The sequence below is a fragment of the Choloepus didactylus genome, chromosome 12 (assembly GCF_015220235.1).
Source record: "Choloepus didactylus isolate mChoDid1 chromosome 12, mChoDid1.pri, whole genome shotgun sequence".
Lineage (NCBI taxonomy): Eukaryota > Metazoa > Chordata > Mammalia > Pilosa > Megalonychidae > Choloepus > Choloepus didactylus.
The window spans coordinates 58,514,565-58,535,004 of NC_051318.1; the positions used below are offsets into that span (position 1 = coordinate 58,514,565).

General features: G+C 36.8%; 1 long non-coding RNA gene and 1 pseudogene across 3 annotated transcripts in view; one reads left to right on the forward strand and one right to left on the reverse strand.

Moving 5' to 3' along the window:
• The window catches only part of LOC119507223, a 248,847-nt gene that overhangs the window by 175,188 nt on the left and 53,219 nt on the right, over positions 1-20,440 (reverse strand). The window lies entirely within an intron of this gene.
• LOC119507222 lies at positions 5,494-6,338 on the forward strand (annotated as a pseudogene).

The following is a 20,440-nucleotide window of genomic DNA, read 5'->3' on the forward strand; positions in this document are numbered from 1 at the left end:
ATCCCTATCTCTTCTCCCTAAACAAAAGGAAGAGAAGGTAGAATACAGGTTACCAGGGATTGGGTGGGGGTAGAGAGTTAATGAGTTAATGCTTAATTGGTACAGAATTTGTTTGAAGTGATAGAAAAGTTTTGGTAATGGATAGTGGTAATGGTGGCACAACATTGCTAATGTAATTAATAACACTAAATTGTATATCTGAAAATAAATAAAATTGGAATTTCGTGTTGTATATATGTTACCAGAATAAAAATTAAAAAAAAAACAAAACAACCATAGAAATGTACCACACAAAGAATGAGCCCTAATGCAAACCATGGACTACAGTTAGTAGTACAATTATAATAATATTTTGTCAACAATTGAAACAAACGTACCACATTAGGGCAAAATGTTAATCATAGGAGTAAAAGGGGGATATATGGGAACTCTATACTTTCTGCATGATTTGTACAACTTCTCTAATTAAAAAAAAAAGATTTGAAGGGAGAAATATGTGAAAGGAACACTAATTAAAAAGGTGATAAAGGTTAACATCGAGGAATCTACAATGTCATTAGTATGACCCATCTTCTAATTCAAAACGAAAAAAAAAGAAGTAGGTTTTCCTCTATAGTGGTTTTTCCTCTTAAACTGCAATCTCTGAGGATGTGCCTGGATTAAAATGCTAAATTCGAAATAAATTGTAGTGGCACTGGCAGCCAAAGTCAGCACTACCCCTCAGTTTCCCTATGGTAATCTCTCAGCAGGCTTCGTGGCTGCACAGCTCTTTGAAAGCTTGCAGAGTCCCCATGGACTAGCAGCTGCAGAGGGAAATTTAAGCTGGAGAAGATTCAATCTCCTGGCAACCAGGGAAAAAAAAGGGAAGCTGATAGCCCTATTTGCATAGGTGGGAGCTCCTTTCCTGGCCCACTTCCTCAGTTATCTTAGCCTTTTTGTATATTCTTTGCAAAAAAAAAAAATATTTAAGTATTCAGACTATTACATTGCAAGAATAAGATACAATATGTTCATAGCAAAATGATCTGGTTGAATATTAGGCAGAAAACGTTCCTGTAAAGAAACTGTTGAAGCCAACCACTCAATTAACACTCACTCATTTATTCTACAAATAGTCCATGAGTGTCAAGTGCTTGGCTGTGTGCTGAGTGTACAGTTTTGAACAAGACACGGAGAGCTTCTGGTCTAGTGGGAGATCCACAATTAAACAAACAATTTAAAAATGAAGTTTGACTACAAAATAAGTCAAACAAAAAAAAAGTGCAAAGGAAAGGAAGGGGACAAACAATTTTGCTGTGAGAGTTGATGCCAAACAAAAGATCCTTCTCGATGTTTTCAAAATCTGTTTAAGAGAGAGGGAACAAGAGCTTTGTAGGAAACTCTTCTTACCTGGGTCTGGTTTTCCATCTACCATAAATATCTAACCCTTGTCATCTGGCAACAGCAAAACTTCCTGCTCTACTTGAATGCAGAGGTAATAAAGCAACAATATGTAAATTAACCAGGAGAAATTGAGTACAAAGGCTATATTTGAAATTCTATGTGCAGAGCTAGTCTCCCAGCATCCTTATGTAGAAAAGCAAACATTTCCACCTCAGAGAAGGAGCAATGCACATACCAAAATAATTGATGCTACTCCATTTTGTTTTGATCTGGAAGAAAGCCTTCAGAGAGAGACTATATATGAATGTAGTATCAGAAAGTAAAAATGGCACAGTGAACGGGAACATCAAAGGATTGTAATGTTGTGTAAAGATAACCTTCCCTCACATATTTTGGATTATGCAAAATGATGACGATCAAATGCTTTCATACCTTAATTAGGAAACTCACCCACAGTGCTACTGAAGGTAGCAGAGGCCAATTCTGTCTTTTTTCATTAATTGATTTTTCTGGGGGCCCAAACCTAGCTTTTATTGCATTTTAATGTTTCATATCGCTTCCACCTTTTGAACAAAGTTCTGAAATAGCTGTAAGAATTCAAGTGAAGAAAATGAGTGTCTTCTTTCTCTCCTCTACCATAATGGCTGACATACCTTTTACAGCCCTGGACAAATATACAAATCTAGTAAGGCATAGAAGAAAGAAAATGGGCTTTGTAGTTAAAAAGATACAGATTTAAAGTCAACTTCAACCACCTCTGTGCCAGTCTGAATGTATTATGTACCCCCAAACGCCATTATCTTTGATGTAATCTTGTGTGGGCAGACGTTACCAGTGTTGATTAGATTGTAATTCTTTGAGTGTTTCTTTGGAATGCGCCCCACCCAGCTGTGGGTGATGACTGATTGGATAATTTCCATGGAGGTGTTGCTCTGCCCATTCAGGGTGGGTCTAAGTTGATCAGTGGAGCCATATAAATGAGCTGACATAACAGAGGGAACTCAGTGCAGCTGCGAGTGACATTTTGAAGAGGAGCTACAGCCAAGAGGGACACTTTGAAGAAAGCACAGGAGCTATAGATGAGAGACAGTTTGAAGACGGCCATTGAAAGCAGACTCTTGCTCCGGAGAAGCTGAGAGAGGACAAATATCCAAAGTGCAACTAAGAGTGACATTTTTGAGGAACTGCAGTCTAGAGAGGAAGAAAGACATCAGGAGAAAGTCATTTTGAAACCAGAACTTTGGAGCAGACGCCAGCCACGTGCCTTCCCGGCTAACAGAGGTTTTCCAGACACCATTGGCCATCCTCCAGTGAAGGTACCCGATTGCTGATGTGTTACCTTGGACACTTTATGGCCTGAAGTCTGTAACTGTGTAACCAAATCAACCTTCTTTTATAAAAGCCAATCCATCTCTGGTGTTTTGCATTCTGGCGGCATTAGCAAACTAGAACAACCTCTTACTGTGTGATCTTGAACAGGATGCTTTGCTTCCTAATCCATAAAGTGGGGTGGAAAATAGTAACCTGTGATGGGTAAGTTCATGTGTCAACATGGCTAAGTTATAATGTCAGGTTGTTTGGTCAAGCAAGCAATGGCCAGACTGCTACTGTGAGGATATTTCATGGATCTAAATCATTAGCCAATTGATTGCATCTATGGCTGACTGCATCTACAATCAACAAAAGAGATTACCTCCAGCAATGAGAGGAGTGTCATCCAATCAGTTGAAGGCCTTAAAGGGAGAACATTATTTCAATGGTCAGAAAGAGGAATTTCTATCTTTACTTCAGCCAAACAGCTTCTCCTGGAGAATTAATCACAACCTTCACTGGAGTTGCCAACTTACTGCCTGTCCTATGGAATTCAGACTTGCCAATCCCCATGGTCACATGAGCCAATTCCTATAGTAAGTCTCATAATATTTACATAAATGCATGTATACATCTGTTCTGATTCCCTGGAGATCCTGACTAAAACACAACTTAACACAGTACTTTCAAGAATCAAGTGAGATGATACTGGGAAGGTACCAAAAGCAGTGCATGCCATGTGCACATATTCTGGCTGGTTCTTCCAGAGCTCTTTATTCTTTATTCCTCTTTGGTCCACCTCTACTTTTGAAGGCTTCCCTTGCTTGTACTACTATTATCACTGAATAACTGGATTTTATAATCTAAGTGTTTAGACTGCCTTTTTTTTTAAAAAAAAAAAAAAAAAGTTAAGCCAAGACCTTTAACTTTTGGCAAATATACCTTAAAAAGTTTTTCTAAGTTCCTCATGAGTAAGAACCAGAGACTATCACCTAAGAGAACATATTTAAATTTGGATCTTGTCAAACAAGAACAATGTAAAAATAAACTGGCTGAAATTTTCCAGAAAATAAAATGGCCAGGTGGCCCAGCAATTAATCAATCAATCATTTTAATACTCAAATATTTCTCCTCCTTCAGGGAATGAATGGGTGGGGCCATGTTATAATTGGGTCTTACCAGGACCCTTGGACAGGTAACAAATTAAACAAAAGGCAATCTGAATTTGGCAGTAGAAGCACATGGTGAGGTTCTGGCTAATCCCACAATTTACCAACGATAATATGAAAGAGTCAGTTAGACAATATGATTCGCACTGAAGTAGGCATACTAGATTGTATACCTTCAAATGAATTTTGACCTTAAATAAAGCAATCTCAGGAGTTATAAAGCTATAAAAAATAAATCAATGAGCCCTCCATTGTATTGAATTCCCTGGTCATTAAGGGTCAATGCAAAACCCAAATTTTAAAAAATCCAAATAAAAATCAATTTTATCACTTTAGAGTCATATCTCAATAACCATCAAAACTCCAATTATCTATTTGGTTTAATAATTTTACTGACTAGGCATAATTTCAAATGGCTTTTGGCTGTTTCATGAAATCAAAGCCACTCTAAAAGGAAAATAAATGAGACTCCACTGAAGATATTTGAAATAACATAATGAAGGCATGCTCTGAAAGAAATTTCTAAAGAAAAGCTAGAAATCCATACAAATTCAGTGGAGATGATTATCTTCAAAAGCACAATTCTTGGTTATATAAGTTCTGGTGTATTTGTTAAAAAAGAAAAAATCTGTCATATAAACTTGTTACCCTGGGTTTTCTTCCTCCACCTGCAGAAGGGAAGAAATTTTATCCTGTGATAAATGATTCCCTTTCTGCCCTGCTTCAGGCTCACTCTTCATCAGCATCCTGGTAAATACCGTAGTTTCTATGGCTGTGGAGCCAAGTCAGCTCTGAGGGAAGAACAGCCAGCCGAGGAGCAGAGCAACCATCTGCAAAAGTGTATCTATCTGGGGGAATGGGCTATTTATTGTCAGTTGAATCGGGAGTGAATCACAACATACATCAGTGGTGGTGGCAACGTTATTCATATAATATTTAATAAGTTTATGTAATTGTACCAAATTTCATTAGAACTTGTTGCGATAAAATCACAGGCATTTCTCAAAAAGCAAGGCTTCCAGCTGGAGGATGTAGCCTGTTTATACAACATTGGTGAATACACAACTATAGGCATCTAGAAGCCAGAACATAAAAAAGCATGAGCAGTAAAAAGTGCAGCAGCCAAAAAAAGGGGCTGTATGGGCAACAACAACAGAAAAGGAAATTCAATAGCTCATCTTGCATTCATTCAATTCACAAAGGTCCACTCTTTCATTGTTTTTTCAATTAATTGCATGTTTCTTAGATTTGATTTTTGTTTTTCTAAAAATCAAAGTGTCTTGAATGCAAACAATATTGGTTATCCATTATAGCACTTAGCATAGTGCGTTCTAGTATATCGCTTACAGGTATTTTTTTAGGCTCTTTGCCAAAAGTCAGAATGTGATATAAGGGAAAGAGTACATACTTACAGAAAAATACATGAGTACAGATCTTTTCCTGCATTGGGCTGTTTGGGTATTGCTACTGCAGAGGGGATTCCCTTCATCCTGCCTTTTTAATACTTTTGTATCTGTAGATCTTCATATTTCTCTAAGTTCTTCCACCCAAATTGTCTTTTAAGCCCACCTTGGCCATTCTCACAGACTAGGCCTTTGATTTTTTCTCCCCCCTCCTTCTGCTCAACAACATGAGCGTGGATCTAACTTCTCCCCAAAGCCTGCCTTGCCCTGAAACAGACAATTCTCGTGAGTCTTCACCAATGCCGGAGATTTATGAGGCTGAAAAAAACTATGCATCCTTGCAAATGTCGTCTGCTGAGGTGCACCAGCCAGAGACAGTCTCTCCTCTTCCTTCCTCTGTGGATCTGCTTATTCAGGATAGCCCCGACTCTTCCACCAGTCCCAAAGTAAAACTACCCATGTCTGGAGGGAAGAGCGCAGGGAGGAAGGAAGATGAGGGCCAGGTGAAGAAACAGAAGATCAGAACCGTGTTCTCTCAGACCCAGCTGTGTATACTCAATGATAGATTTCAAAAACAGAAATACCTCAGTCTCCAGCAGATGCAAGAACTTTCCAACATTCTGAACCTCAGCTACAAACAGGTTAAGACCTGGTTCCAGAACCAGAGAATGAAATGTAAGAAGTGGCAGAAAAACACCAACTGGTCAAAGAATGGCAACAGTGTGATCCAGGTTGCTTGGCGAACACTTCCGGTAACTTCCCCATGTGGAGCAATCAGACCTGGAACAGTCCAATTTGGAGCAGCCATTCCTGGAGCAGCCAGCACTGGTACACCCAAGCCTGGAATAATAACCCAGTCTGGAACAATCAGTTCCAGAACAGTGGAGAGGAATCCCTGCAGCTCCAGGTCCAATTCCAGCAAAATTCTCCTGCCAGTGATTTGGAGGCCACCTTGGGAAGTGCTGGGGAAAACCATAATGTAATAGAGCAAGCTGCTAAATATTTTAGTACCCTACACACCATGGATTTATTCCCAAATTACTTCATGAATACCCAGCCTGAAGATGTATGAAGATAAGGGTGAAGATGGGTATAGACTACAAGCTCAATCTGGGCAGAGGCTGCATTGCTTCTTTCCTTGCAGAATTATTTTGAAAGCTGTGTGTCTGACTTTATTCATTGGGTAATTGGGGTGGGTATAGGTATGTTATGAGTCTAATCAGAGATTTCAAAGATTTAAAAAATTAAGTAGTAATGGGCCAGATGACCTTGGCTGTTTTGGACAACATACAGGATGAGATAGATGTTTGTGACTATAGAGAAGTAGATATAATATTAGTTTGGATATCTTTAGGATCTAGCCTCAAGAATAGGGAGTAAAAGTATAAAAATGTGTGATGGAGTACTCATTCTAAGGCATTGGGAGGCTTCACTGACTTGTTAAGCTATCATGACCCTGCTTCATTGATTTCCTTCATCCCTTCTTTGTTTGCTACTTCTCGTTTGTTAATTACTTTACTCTTTGTAGATAGGTGTTTTGTTTTTGCTGCATTATAGTAATATTTTAGTAGTTTGGTTGATTTATAAATTTTTAAGTACAGATAAATAAAATATACCCATTTAAAAAAAAAAAAAAATACATGAGTACAAATCTCAGTTTTTCCACTTCTTTGTATAATTTTGGTAAGGTATCTAACAAACACAATGTTCCCCAAATATACTGTAAGGATAAACATGCAAAAGAATACCAGCAGTAACCATCATGAAGATGTAATGGGGGAAAAGATACCCATACTTTAATCATTAAATACCTAGAAATATTCCAACCCAAATATGTGGGATTGATGTAGATAAAAAATCAAAAATCTTTTGAGAAATATGAAGATCTAAGAAAAGAAATGAATATGCTTTTTCTGGGGCGGGGGGTGAATCAATTTTTCATAAATCATTTTATGGGCCAGAAAAATTCCAATAAAATTCTCTATGAATTTTTGGGAGAACTTAATGTGATATAAGGGAAAGACTACATTTTAAGAGTACTTTAAAATGGTTTTAAAGTTCATTTAAAGAATAAATAAGTAAAAAAAGATAAGAAACTGTTGGAAAAAAGAGTTGATATGGAAGTTGCCCTACCAGTCAAGATGAAATATTATAAAGCCAAAATCACTAAAGTAATTGAACAGATTCAAATTTGAATATCAATCATTATTAACTTTGGGTAGTGGGAATATGGCTTTATGCTATATTTTTCTTTGGCATTTTGATATTTTAAATTTTTTCAAATATTATTTAGAAGAGCCAATAAAAATGCCTTGCCACCACTTCAGGAATCAATCAATATAGATACCTAGATAAACCTCAGAACATGTAAAAATGTATGTGATAAAGCAAGCATCATAAAACAATGGAGAAGGAATGAAATATCCAAGTAATGTCACTAAGAAAACTAGCTATGTATTTGGAAAAAAAATTAAGACTTCATACAAAATTAACTGCAATACCTTTCAAATTGTTTCCAGAAATCAGTGTAAAAAAATAGAACAATTTTTAAATAAAAGAAAATTTTAAAAGAATCTCTTATTTCTGAAGGAAAGAACACTTTCTAACCCTAAAATTAATGGAAGAACTTATACTAAGGAAAATATTATTAGACTTTCCTATTATTAAGGGAAATGTTATTAGACTTTAAAGTTTTATGTTAATCTGCAAACATATGCTGTATATCAAAAATATCGTAAAATTAAAAGACATAAAACAAATTAGGAGAATACATGCCATAATATTATAAGGAATTAACAGTCTTAATATGGAAAGAATTCATAGAAATTGACTAATGAAAACATTATTCAATAGTAATATGAGAAATGAATACAAATAGCCAATTCATAGAAGAGGAATTTCATTTGTCTGATAAACATGAGAAAAGTGATTTAATCTCATTAGTCATTAAAACAAATGCAAATTGAAATGACAACAAAATACTTTCACATATCCAAATTGCAACATTAAAAAATTTGTTAATTATCTTGATACAGGGGCATTTAAATTGGTACAACTTTTTGGAGGCAATATGCCAGAGTTAAGAATCTTTTACTTTTCCTCAAATAAGAAAGGCTAATTCAAATGATCTATCCTAAAGATACAGTCATAAATGTGTTCAAATATTTATACAGAAAGGTGTTCAGTGCAGTATTATCTATCATAGCAAAAATGTCCAACAATGATGAAATGTTAATTAAATTATGATACAAGTGCATAATGGAATACTAGTCACTATGTATCTTTTTATTTAGATAGGCTGTCACAATATATTGTTTAGTAAAAGTGTACAGAAATAAAAATATAGTGTAATCTCAACATTATATGAAGATATTCAACAGAAAAATGACTGGTAAATGCTGCCCCAAAATATTCATAGTGCTTATCTCATAGTTGGTAGGATTATGTTAAGAGGCAGGTTCAGCTCCTAAAAAAAGACCCAAAACTGAGCACAAGCAGTTTGGGGCTGACATGGTAGCCCTACAATGTCAAGAACCCCAGCTCCCTCTATTTTTGCTCCAATATCCCTAGAGTGTCTCTTTCATTCACATCAAACAGAGCTCACCAACGCATTCACATTCCAGACAGCAGGAAGAAAGAAAAAGGGAATGGGGTGGACACACTCCTTCCCTTTAAGGGCATAATTACTATCCAAGCCAGCAATTGCACTCTTGGGCATTCGTCCAAGAGAAATGAAAACTTAAATCCACACAAAGCCCTGTACACAAATGTCCATAGCAGCTTTCTATGTAATAGCCAAAAACTAGAATCAGTCCAGATGCCCTCAACTGGTTAATGGTTAACCAAATGTAGTCCTCAGCAAGAAAAAGGAATGGACCACAGATACATGCAAAAACTTGGATGAATCCCCAGAGAATTATCTGGGTGAAAAAAAGTCAATCCCCAAATATCACATACTGTGTAATTCCATTTATATGACATTCTTGAAATGACAAAATTATAGAAATGAAGAATAGTTTAGTGGTTCCCAGGGATTTGGGATGGGGGGATATTGTTCAATGTTCACAGCAGCTTTATTCATAATAGCCAAAACCTCAAAACAATCCAAATGTCCATCAGAAGTATGGATGAATAAATTGAGATATATCCATATAATACAGTATTACTCAGCAATAAAAAAGGACCTCTGATACATATAACATAGGTTATTATATGTTTCTCAAAACATTATGTTAAGTGAAAGAAGTCACACATCCATTTATATAAATGGAAATCTGAGTCCATTTAAATGAAACCCAAATATAGGCAAAACTAATCTACAGAATGGGCATGGGGGTTGGGGAGACTGATTAAAGAGGAGCATGAGGGAATTTTTGGCAATGATGGAAATGACCTTTCTCTTTTCTGGGGTAGGGGTTACATGGATGTATGCTATTGCCAAACTCATGAAATGAACACTTAAAATCTGTGCTTTTTATAGCATTGTTTCAGTTTGCTAATGTTGCCATAATGCAAAATACCAGAAAGGGATTGACTTTTATAAAGGGGATTTATTAGGTTACAAAGTTACAGTTCTAAGGCCAAAGAAGTGTCCAAAAAGATGATACCTTTACTGAAGAACGTCCAATGGTGTCCGGAACATCTCTATCAGCTGCGAAGGCACATGGCTGGCATCTGCCGGACCTTTGCTCCTGGGTTGTGTTTCAAAATGGCTTTCTCCAAAATGTCTCAGGCTTCTTTCTTCAGTCCTCTCTCTCAGCTTCTCTGTGTCCTTGTTTCTTTCTCCCAAGACGTTTCTCTCTAAGTGTCTGGGGCTCCTCTCTTAGCTTCTCCAGGGCAAACTCTGGGCTTCATCTCTTAGCTAAACATCCTTCTGTCCACATCTCCAAGAATCTCCAAGTGTCAGCCAGCATCTGGGTCTGTGTCAGCTGTTAGCATCTCTCTTAAATATTCCAATGAACTAATCGAGAATCACCCTGAGTGGGCAGGGCCACATCTCCATGGAAATAATCTAATCAAAAGTATCACCCACAGTTGGGTGAGTCACATCTCCATGGAGACACTCAATCAAAAGTTTCCACCCTAATCAAGACTAATAGGTCTGGCCCCACAAGATTGCATTAAATAACATGGCTTTTTGGGGAACATAATGTGTCCAAACCGGTACAAGCACGTTAATTATGAATCAATTTTTAAAATTAAATGATGGTAAGGTTACATTGAGAGAAATCTCTGTGCCTTCACCCATACATTTCCAGAGTCTTTCTAATAGTCTAGTCAGAAGGTGAGCCAATTTAGGCTTGCTGCCTCACTAAGCCTCCAGATGAATTTGGATTCAGAAAGATCACTTCATGTTCTTCTCAGATCCTCTGAGTTATCCTCTCACACATTATCCACTTATCGTATCCCTACTATGTATCAGCCACTACTGTAGGCACTCTCTTCCTTCCCTTAATATTTCAAAATTGGTAGAATCCGGGGAGGGAACTTGTTCTGGAACAATGTCCTGACCTATCATCCTCTCAAATAGAGGCGGGAAGCCTGCAAAAAGAGAAAGTGTGGGAATAGAGGCCAGACAAGCACATGTTGCCTTATCTCCTTTTGTTGTGAATAGTGACTGACTGAACACATGTCCTTAAATAGATTACCACTCTCTACACACATCTCCTGGGCTGCAGAAGTCTGTGAAGATGCCAGGTCCTGGCATATAAAGACAGGATGAAGTTTTCAGGTGTTTCTCTTCCTTTCCTCCTCTCTCTCCCTTTTGTTTTCTTTTCCTTCTTTTCTTTTCATTTTTGTTCCTTCCCAAAACAATTTTGTTCCCATCCTCTCCTTTCCTGTCTCATATTTGAAACATTTTAAATATTTTTTTAGAAACTTATTTGAAGCTGTAAATGTCATTTAAACTCCTGAAGAAAGCACTGGTACATGAGCAAATTTTATTAATACAAAAAAACAGTAAAAGGAGGTCCCAATATGAAAAAAAACTAAAATACAACTTTGGAAAAATAAGACAAATCAGAGACATATGGATGAGGAAAAATGGTTCCCTTCTGTCAAGGCTTAAAATGAGAAACTAACAAGGGAAGATCCATTAATATCACTGCAAACAATAAGTTATGCACTTAACTGCAGCAAGAATGACACATTCCTAGCATGAAATAATTCTAAGTTTTAAAAACAGCAGTAATATTTAACAAAAACAAAAAAAAAGCTGTAAATGAAAACTATGAGCCTAATAGTATCAGTAATTTCAAAGGACAGATGTGAAATCTGTCTATCAGATATAGTAAAAGTTTCAAGAAATGAAATATGACAGAATATGATTAGAAACAGCAGTTTTTCAATACTTGGCTTATTCACACATTTGGGAAGCAAGCACTCCCACAGAACATAGCACAGGGTCTTAATGACTTGCTTTGATAACTAGACAGTAACTGAATCACCAATAGGATCTAAATTTTCCAGCTCTTTGTCTAGTGGCCTGGCTCCAGATCAAATAAATATATGTTGTGTTTAAGATATTCCTTTACAATTAAAAGTTGTCTAAATTATTTCATGAATCGCCTCTAGCTAGCAGCAACTTAAACAGCCTGTCACATTGTGCTCACATCGAACTAGCAACATTTCTAAGCAATAATTGCTTAGTCTTTGTTGTTTACTTCCCATTTGACTTAAAGGAGTCCACACAAAAAATGAATTTTTTAAATAATTTTATGCTCTTAGGATCCAAGCTATGAATTCAAAACAGATAAATCAGTATATTATTTTTGTAAAGAAAAAAAAAAATCAGAAGCTTATGTTTTAATATGTAAAATACAATAAAGCCATTCTTAGATCGTAATATCAGTATTGATTTATGAATTAGTTGTTGTAGATAATCGGCCAAAGAGCTCAGAGACTCCCAAATTATTCTATAGGAGGCAAACTGTCAGTTTCTTTGGAAGCCACTCGCTTGTGCCCAGCAGGGAACTATGGCCTAAATAGGGATAGAGAGCGTGCGTTAATAAACTCAGTATTTCAAATAAGCCAAAAACGATATTACTCAATTTAACAGGAAACAAATATTGCAAGAATATGAGGAAGTAGCACAACCTGGGATACTAAGTGTGATACTGTTCATATTACTAAACAATTCTGGCCCACGATAACAGTGCCTGAAACAGCAGTGCTATAATTTTGAAACTGATACACCATAGAAGATGGCATTATATGGGAAAACTTATCCAGGTTAATTTCATCTGTCTCTGAGAGTTCTCATTTTGCTTTCTTGTCTGTAAACATAATAACTAGGAATTATCATCCAGAAGTTGGTTTACTAACATTGGTGAGAAATCCACACAATATCAACAAAGCATATAAACTTGTTGATATGGGTAATTTAGGAAGAAAGGAAATAGCTGTAATAATACCAAGTTACCAGTAGAATAGATGTGATTCAGTTAAATACTATCCTATTTTGCCTTAAGAAAGAACAAGCTATTTCTTAATAATAATTTTTTATGTGAAAGTCCACGTTTTGTAAAATTGCAATATGAATTAGAAAATGCATCTGCACAGGGACTGCCAGAAAATAGAAACTGCTTTTCCACAGCTACAATTTCAGGAAAGCAGCCATAAGCATTGTTGGTAAAATAGCATCACGTTTCTACAAGGCAGAAGAGGGTAATAGTAGAATAACAACATTGCTAGGCAGAAGAGGGCAATGGTGACGCATACAAATAAGGTACCTAAAACACCCTCTCCAAGAAGTCTTACCAGATTAACTCCATCTGGTTAATCCTTGTAGCATCCCCTCAACATTTATATATTGGACTGTAAAGCTGTAATCATGGCAAAAATGTTCTAAATAGTACACTTTCTTTCTAATAAAAAAAGCAAGGTGTTGCTACAGGAGACCTGAGTTTGAATTCTTGTTTGACTTACTTTTGTGAGGTTCAGATTTCTAATCTGTAAACAGGGGCTTGTTGTATGGCTTATTACATGATAACATGAAAATAGGCTAGTGCTTGGAGCACTGTAGGTACTCCATAAATGGTAGCTTCTTTTCTTTCTCCTTCAGGCTAAGGATCAAAGTTTCTATATTTTATGACTCCTCCATAATTTCTCTTCATACAATGGACACTCAATAATTACTGAATGATTACATAAAAAACTTCAGCAAGACCAAGTGTGAATGATCAGGTTTTAATCATCACTACTGGATTTTTACAACATGATTCTAGAAGATTACAAGTATACAGCTACAAAAAGTATTAATGATCAATTTAAGCAGAATAGATATTTATGGCTTACACTGAAATAAATTTTAATGGGTCTAGAAAAAAATGTCTTGGAATTGGTTATAAAAGATCAAGAGCTCTCCCCTCCTCCCTTATATCTAGAGTTAAATAATGCCCAAATATACATGTATATAGTAGACTAACAATAGAATTCAATATTGATTTGTTTGTCCAAAACACATAAAAACTAAATCTCAAGGGGTTTTAAAATGTTAATAGTTTGCCTAATCACATCATTTGCAACACAACGCTTTTCTCTATTTTAGAATGAGTGAAAAAAAATCAATATTCTCTCCCTGCATTACAGTGTGCTGCCACAACATGATGCACTCATAATTTTCTAATTGTAGTTTCCTACCAAAACAACCTAAAAGTGCCACCTACATTGGCTTCATTTGGACCTGCCATGAGATTATTGTTACAATATTAACTATATTTGCATACATTAAAATACAGCAGGAAAGTAGCCACTGTGCATGCTAAATAGTTGTTTTTTTCCTAAACTTAAATATTTCTGGTGGCTCCCTCATCTTCCCCAAACCCCTAAAGACATTTTTCTACATGAAGAATTGCCTGCATGCAGGCAATTATTTACAAAAACTCAAATCAACAATACCATTGCTTATTGGCAATATTGTCTCTATTTTTCTATGTCTGTTTTCAAGCTGCAAGGCTGCCATGAAAGCTGAATCTTTACGAGTTCATATTCTCCTGCTGTTTCCCTCTCACCTCAAGTCAGGCTCCCCTGTTGCAAAGGGCATGTGATAATGAGCAAAGTCGCGAGTGAGTTTACAAAAGAAAAAACGAAAAGGCTATAATCACATTAATGAAACGAACAAGGGAGGTTTTAGGCAGAAAGGCCATGAGGCTCTGGGTAGGAGCCCCGTTATCATTAGCATTACCTCTTCTACCTCCTAACCTGTGCCCATCTCCTACCCTCCGCCTGGCTGATCCAGGACCACAAGCTTATAGACGCTGCTAAGGATGAGAAACCACCAAAAACCATTTGTGGAAATTGTTTTTCATTAAATACTCTGTTCTATTTTAAACCATATTGCTAAATGCAGAAGGGTGTCTGCCTACAGGTAGGTTATTGGAAGTCAATGCAAATGAGGACCGTTCCCAGCAGGGAAAAAAAAACCACCGAGCTTTGTGGGCATAGGTGTTTCTCAAAGCAGCACCAGTGATGCTCTTAAGGATGTAGCTGCATCATCCAGGTGCTAAGCCAAGGCTTACAGAGACTGGTTACTGGAGAGTGGAAGCTTCCCCAAGACAGTTCACATGGTGTCTTCCACTGACTCCATACTGCCCTCACTGTAAATGAAAATAACAAGGGCTACAATGAGAGACACAGAATATAAATTACAATATGGTAATAACAGCACTCATCACAATTCTTCCTTGAGTAACACTCATCAGAAACTGTTAAATGCAAATCATATTAGAGGAGATACTTCCCATTCCTTATTCTATCTTATCAGCACTTTAAAGTCATGAAGACTATAGAGTCGAATGCCTGAGTCCCTGGAGGACCTGGAGCTTAAGTGCACAGAGAATGTAGCCTCAGAATGCACTGGCTCATTAACTACAATTTGGAATTGGAAGTGAAGAAAAAGAGGGAATGGGAGTTGCGGGAACCCCGGGCCCTCAAGTGTCTTGGAGACGGCACACAGCAGTTTCCTTGACCTAAGACAGTTAATGTTTGACCTGTTCTCCTTGTAACATCAGGCCTCCTTGCTCAATGTGATCTATAACTACCTCCTCCCTGAGACTCCCTGAGATATTGTTATCTACAAGATAATCTATAATCCTCCCCTCCACCCTGCTGATTACAACCAACCCTTCCTTACATTGAAAGCCTGTCTTATGCTCTCATACCCACTGGAGTGTTGAGCCCTTATAACCAGTTCATCCAGCCCCGTCAAAGTGTGGAGTATCTTCATGTTGAGCTCTGAACCTGCCGCCATTCAGAGCAGCTCCTGAATCCATTCAGAGAAGCTCCTGAGTTCAGGGCAATGTGACTCAACTTCCCACCCTATAGGTAAGCCCTATAATAAAAACTCATGTCTCAGAACATGTCCAGTGCTTTCTTTAGTCTTTTGGCTACAAAAGCCCTCTTGGGCCATGACAGGAGTTCTCTTTGAAGATTCCTCAGCTGGCTCTGGACCACTGGTTCTCAAACAGGGCTGCACATTTAGAATTATATATGGTGAGTTTTCAAAAATGCCAAGGCCTTAAGTTCCAACATCAGAGATTCTGGTTATTTGGTAAGAAAGGGGTGCAACCTGAGCAAATCCTCACTGGGTGATTCTATTGTACAGCCAGTTCAAGAGACACTGTACTAGACTGGTAATTCCCAAAATTCAATGTGCTTGTGAATCACCTGGGGGGGGGGGGAGTGCAGAGTGTAAAATACAGATTTGATTTAGCAGGTCTTGGGTAGGGATCTGAGATTCCACATTTTTGACAAGCTCCCAAGTGATGCCAAAGCTGTTGATCTGCAAACAAAGCTTTAAGTAAAGAAAGAGGCTTTAGACCAAATTAGTAATCCAAGCAATGAAATATTAAATTTGCTTTACCAACAACTTGAATCTTGTCTTTAATAATCATAGTAGTAACCCATTCTGGTGAATTTATAATGGTATGTGCAGATGATATTTACATTTTGCATGCAGTTTAGTTGGCAACCACTAAATCTGGTACTGTGATATCATCTGACCCTAAACACAATTCTGGTCTACATCCATCTTGGCATGCAAAAATATTAATTATTTTAATATCAGGTAGCTGCTTTATCTTATAGTTATACTACATTAAAAAATCAGACTGAATCTAAAAATGGTGCTACTGATAGTAGTCATAAATATAAAAGTATTAATTAGGCAGTAACATATCTATCAAGTAAATTTTAAATTATTAATATGGTGCTTACAAGAATGGCACGCTAGATAGAATAGCCAAGCCTACTGATTTTTATCCCTATTATTTTATGCCAAAACTAACAAGATTGGAAGAAGAGTTTTAAGTGGTATCTACCTGTCATACTCTGACAGCCTCTCCTACCTCAATATTTAAAAATATAGAGAGTATCTTATGCATATTAAAATAAAGTATTTTTTAAAACATAAATTTCATACAACCACTAAAATCTAAAAGTGACAGTCTATATTAGTAATTGGGGAGATTTTTCTGCTTATGAAAAGGTCAAAGGAGTTGGATTAAGAACAATAAATAGATGTTTATTATTCTTCACCTCAATAATGATTACTTACTCTGTGCCAGGCACTCGTTTCAAACTCTTCATATATATTAACTCACTTAACCTTCCAAAGAACCCTTGAAGATAGGTATCTTTATTATCCCAATTTTACATCTGAGAAAACTGAGATAGAGGTTAAGTTCACTTACCCAAGATCAAATTGTTTTAAAAATTTAGAGTCACAATTCAAACCCATATTTCCAGGTTCCAGAGTTTTGCTTTTACCCATGTGCTGGTATTATGTCCCCCAAAACACCATTATCTTTGATGCAGTCATTATCTTTGATGCAGGAAACATATTGGTGTTAATTGGGTTGAAGAGTTTTGATTGGATGTTTCCGTGGAGATGCGATCACTCAATTGAGGGCAAGATCTTTAATTGGATAGTTTCTGTGGAGGTGTGGCCCTGCCCATTCAGCATGGGCCTTAATTAGTTTACTAGAGCACTACATAAGCTCAGACAGAAGGAGAAAGCTTGCTACAGCCAAGAGGGACACTTTGAAGAAAGCACAGGAGCTGTGGATGAGAGACAGTTTGAGGACCTGGTGAAAACAGACTCTTGCTCCCAAGAAGCTAAGAGAGGACAAACGCCCCAAGAGCAACTGAGGGTGACATTTTGAAGAGGAGCTGCAAACTAGAGAGGAACATCCTTGGAGAAAGCCATTTTGAAACCAGAACTTGGAGCAGATACCAGCCACGTGTCTCCTCCCAGCTAACAGAGGTTTTCCAGATGCCACTGGCAATCCTCCAGTGAAGGTAACTGATTGTTGATGCGTTACCTTGGACATTTTATGGCCTTAAAACTGTAACTGTGTAACCAAATAAATCCCCTTTATAAAAGCCAATCCATTTCTGATGTTTTGCATCCCGGCCACATTGGCAAACCAGAACAACCCACTTTGTTATGAAGCCTCTCACAAATGAGAACAAATCCCTTCTTCTGAAACAAAGTTGAAAGATACCCTAATCACTGCTCCACTCTTTGCTCCTTAGTAAAGTAGATTCTGAAATTTCCAGAATTCTAAGGAGCAGTGCCTCTAAGTACAACTGAAGCTTTTAGAGTTGATCGAATGGCTTACCTGCTTCCCTGCCTCCAGCTTTTCTAATTTCTTTTGAAACCTTCAATTCCAAGCCCATGGGAAACAGGGAGGATTTAGTTGGTTGCAGGCATTTTAAAAGAATTGGAATCAGCCATCCTCAGTACACTGGGGATGGGGAGAGGAGTGGCCCTGGGCCCTGACAAGCAGGAGACTGGAATGATTGTTCTAGGGGGGTCCTATTCCAAGAGGAAAGAATAAAAACAGGAGTACTTATTCTGAAGTATTCTGACACATGATAGAAATAGTAGAAACCTCTAATACTTGGGGACTTGGTTTTCTTCAGAGCTATAATGAATATGGAGACTTTCTGTAAGAAAGTAGCCAAAGTCTGGCTTGATTGTTGTGGTCTGGATGGATGTACTGCTAAAGTGTACAGCAGTACCCAACTGACAATCTGGGTTTGCATCTGTTGCCAAAAAGAATTCTATAACTTTGAAACTAACTAACTTTGAAAACTAAATGAAATGGTTTGAGGTTCCATCCTTGTCACTTACCAGAGACAAAAATTGCTGGTTTTCATTAAAATCAGGAATCAGCTATTACTGATAAAATTATTTGTGATCTAGAACTAGAAAGAAACATTCTCATTATGATAAAAGTTTATTTTAGGAACCAATGATAAAGATCATTCTAGACAGTAAAATACTAGGCCCTTGTTGATTAAAGACAAAAACAAGAGATGCTATCATTGTTACTTTTAAAAACGTTCTAAAAATCCTAGCCAATGCAATAAGACAATAATAAGAAACAAGATGTATATAGTTCTTGCATAGGAAAGAAATACGAAGATACAAAATTGTACTTATTTGAACATGACAAGATGATCTTCCCAAAAAGAATCTTTAAAAATCAACAGAAAAGCTATTGAAACTAATACAAGATTTCAGTACATTAACATACTTAACTAAATAAACTTTTAAAAACTGTGTATACCACACATCATAAAGTTAAATGACAAATTAGGGAAAACATAATTTGTAAGATAGAAAAAAATGTTTGCATGTCTTAATAGGCTATATTGGCTTAATGGCTGGTATTTAAAAAAAACAGAAAATTAAACATGCTGGTGAGAATACAGAGAAATAGGAACCTTAGTATGTTGCTGGTGGAAATATAAAATGGGCAGCTACTGTGGAAAACAGCTTAGTAATTCCTCAGAGTTAAACAGAGAACTACCATATGACCTGGCAATCCCACTTCTAGGTATATACCAAAAAGAATTGAAAGGAGGGATTCAAACAGATATTTGTACATAGCAATGTTCATAGCAGATTATGTACAATAGCCAAAAGCAGCCCAAATATCCATCAACAGATGAATGGGTAATCAAAAGGTGGTATATACATACAATGCAACATTACTCAGTCTTAAAAAGGCATGAAATTCTGATACACACTGCTATATGGATGCACCTTGAAGACATCATGCTGAGTGAAGTAAGTCAGATACAGATGAACAGATATGGTATGATTCTACTTATATGGAATAGTTAGAATATGCAAATTCATAGATACAGAAAATAGAGTACACGTTACCAGAGGTGAGGGTTAGGGGGAGGAAGATTAGGGAGGCTAATGCTTAATGGGTATAGGGTTACCTGTTTGGGGTGATGAGAAAATTCTGGTAATGGATGGTGGTGAGGGTACTGCAACATTGTGACTGTGATTAATCCCACTGAACAGTATGTTTGGGAGGGGTTGAGATGGGGAAGTTTATGTTGTATGTATGTTCCCATAATTAAGAAAAAAAAGAGTGACTGAATAGACATTCATTACTAATTGCAATTCAAAATCCTTGACTAGATCTAATAATGGAGGAGAAAAGGCTCAAAAAGACATAATGGGGACATCTGAAAAAATTGGAATATAGACTGTAAGCTTAAATTGCTAAATTTCTTGAACTTGATAACTGTACTCAAGTTGGTTACATAAGTGGATATCCTTGTTCTCAGTAAATGTACCTTGATGTATTAAGTGTTCAAGGAGCATGATGTATACAACCCACTTTCAAATGTTTAGAAAATCATAGATAAATACATAGATGACAGATTGTAGATGATAGCTAGATAACTAGATAAATAGGGATACAGAATTATATAGCAAATGTGGCAAAATGTTAAAATTGATGAGTCTGGGTATGGGGGGGTGATAGTTCTTCATATGGGTTTTGTATTATTTTTGCAATTGTCGTATAAGTTTGAAATTGTTTCAAAATAAAACATTTAAGGAAAAAAAAGTTCTCATGTCTATTTTAAAGGTCCCCAGGTGATCCATGTGCACATCGAAGCTGGAGAAGCCCTCACATTTGTACTAGAACAAGGTTTGGAACTAGATAGCCCAGGTTTTCAATCTCATCTCCATTACTGTATAGCTTTCATCAAGTCACCTAAGCTCTCTGGGTCCCAGATTCCTGATTTATGAAATGGAGAAAAATTTATCTTCCTAACCAGGCTGTCATAAGGATAAAGATAAAGTACCTAGAAAAGTTGTGTTCACAAAGGTACAAGTGTTATTTAAGGTTATCCTCCAAGAAG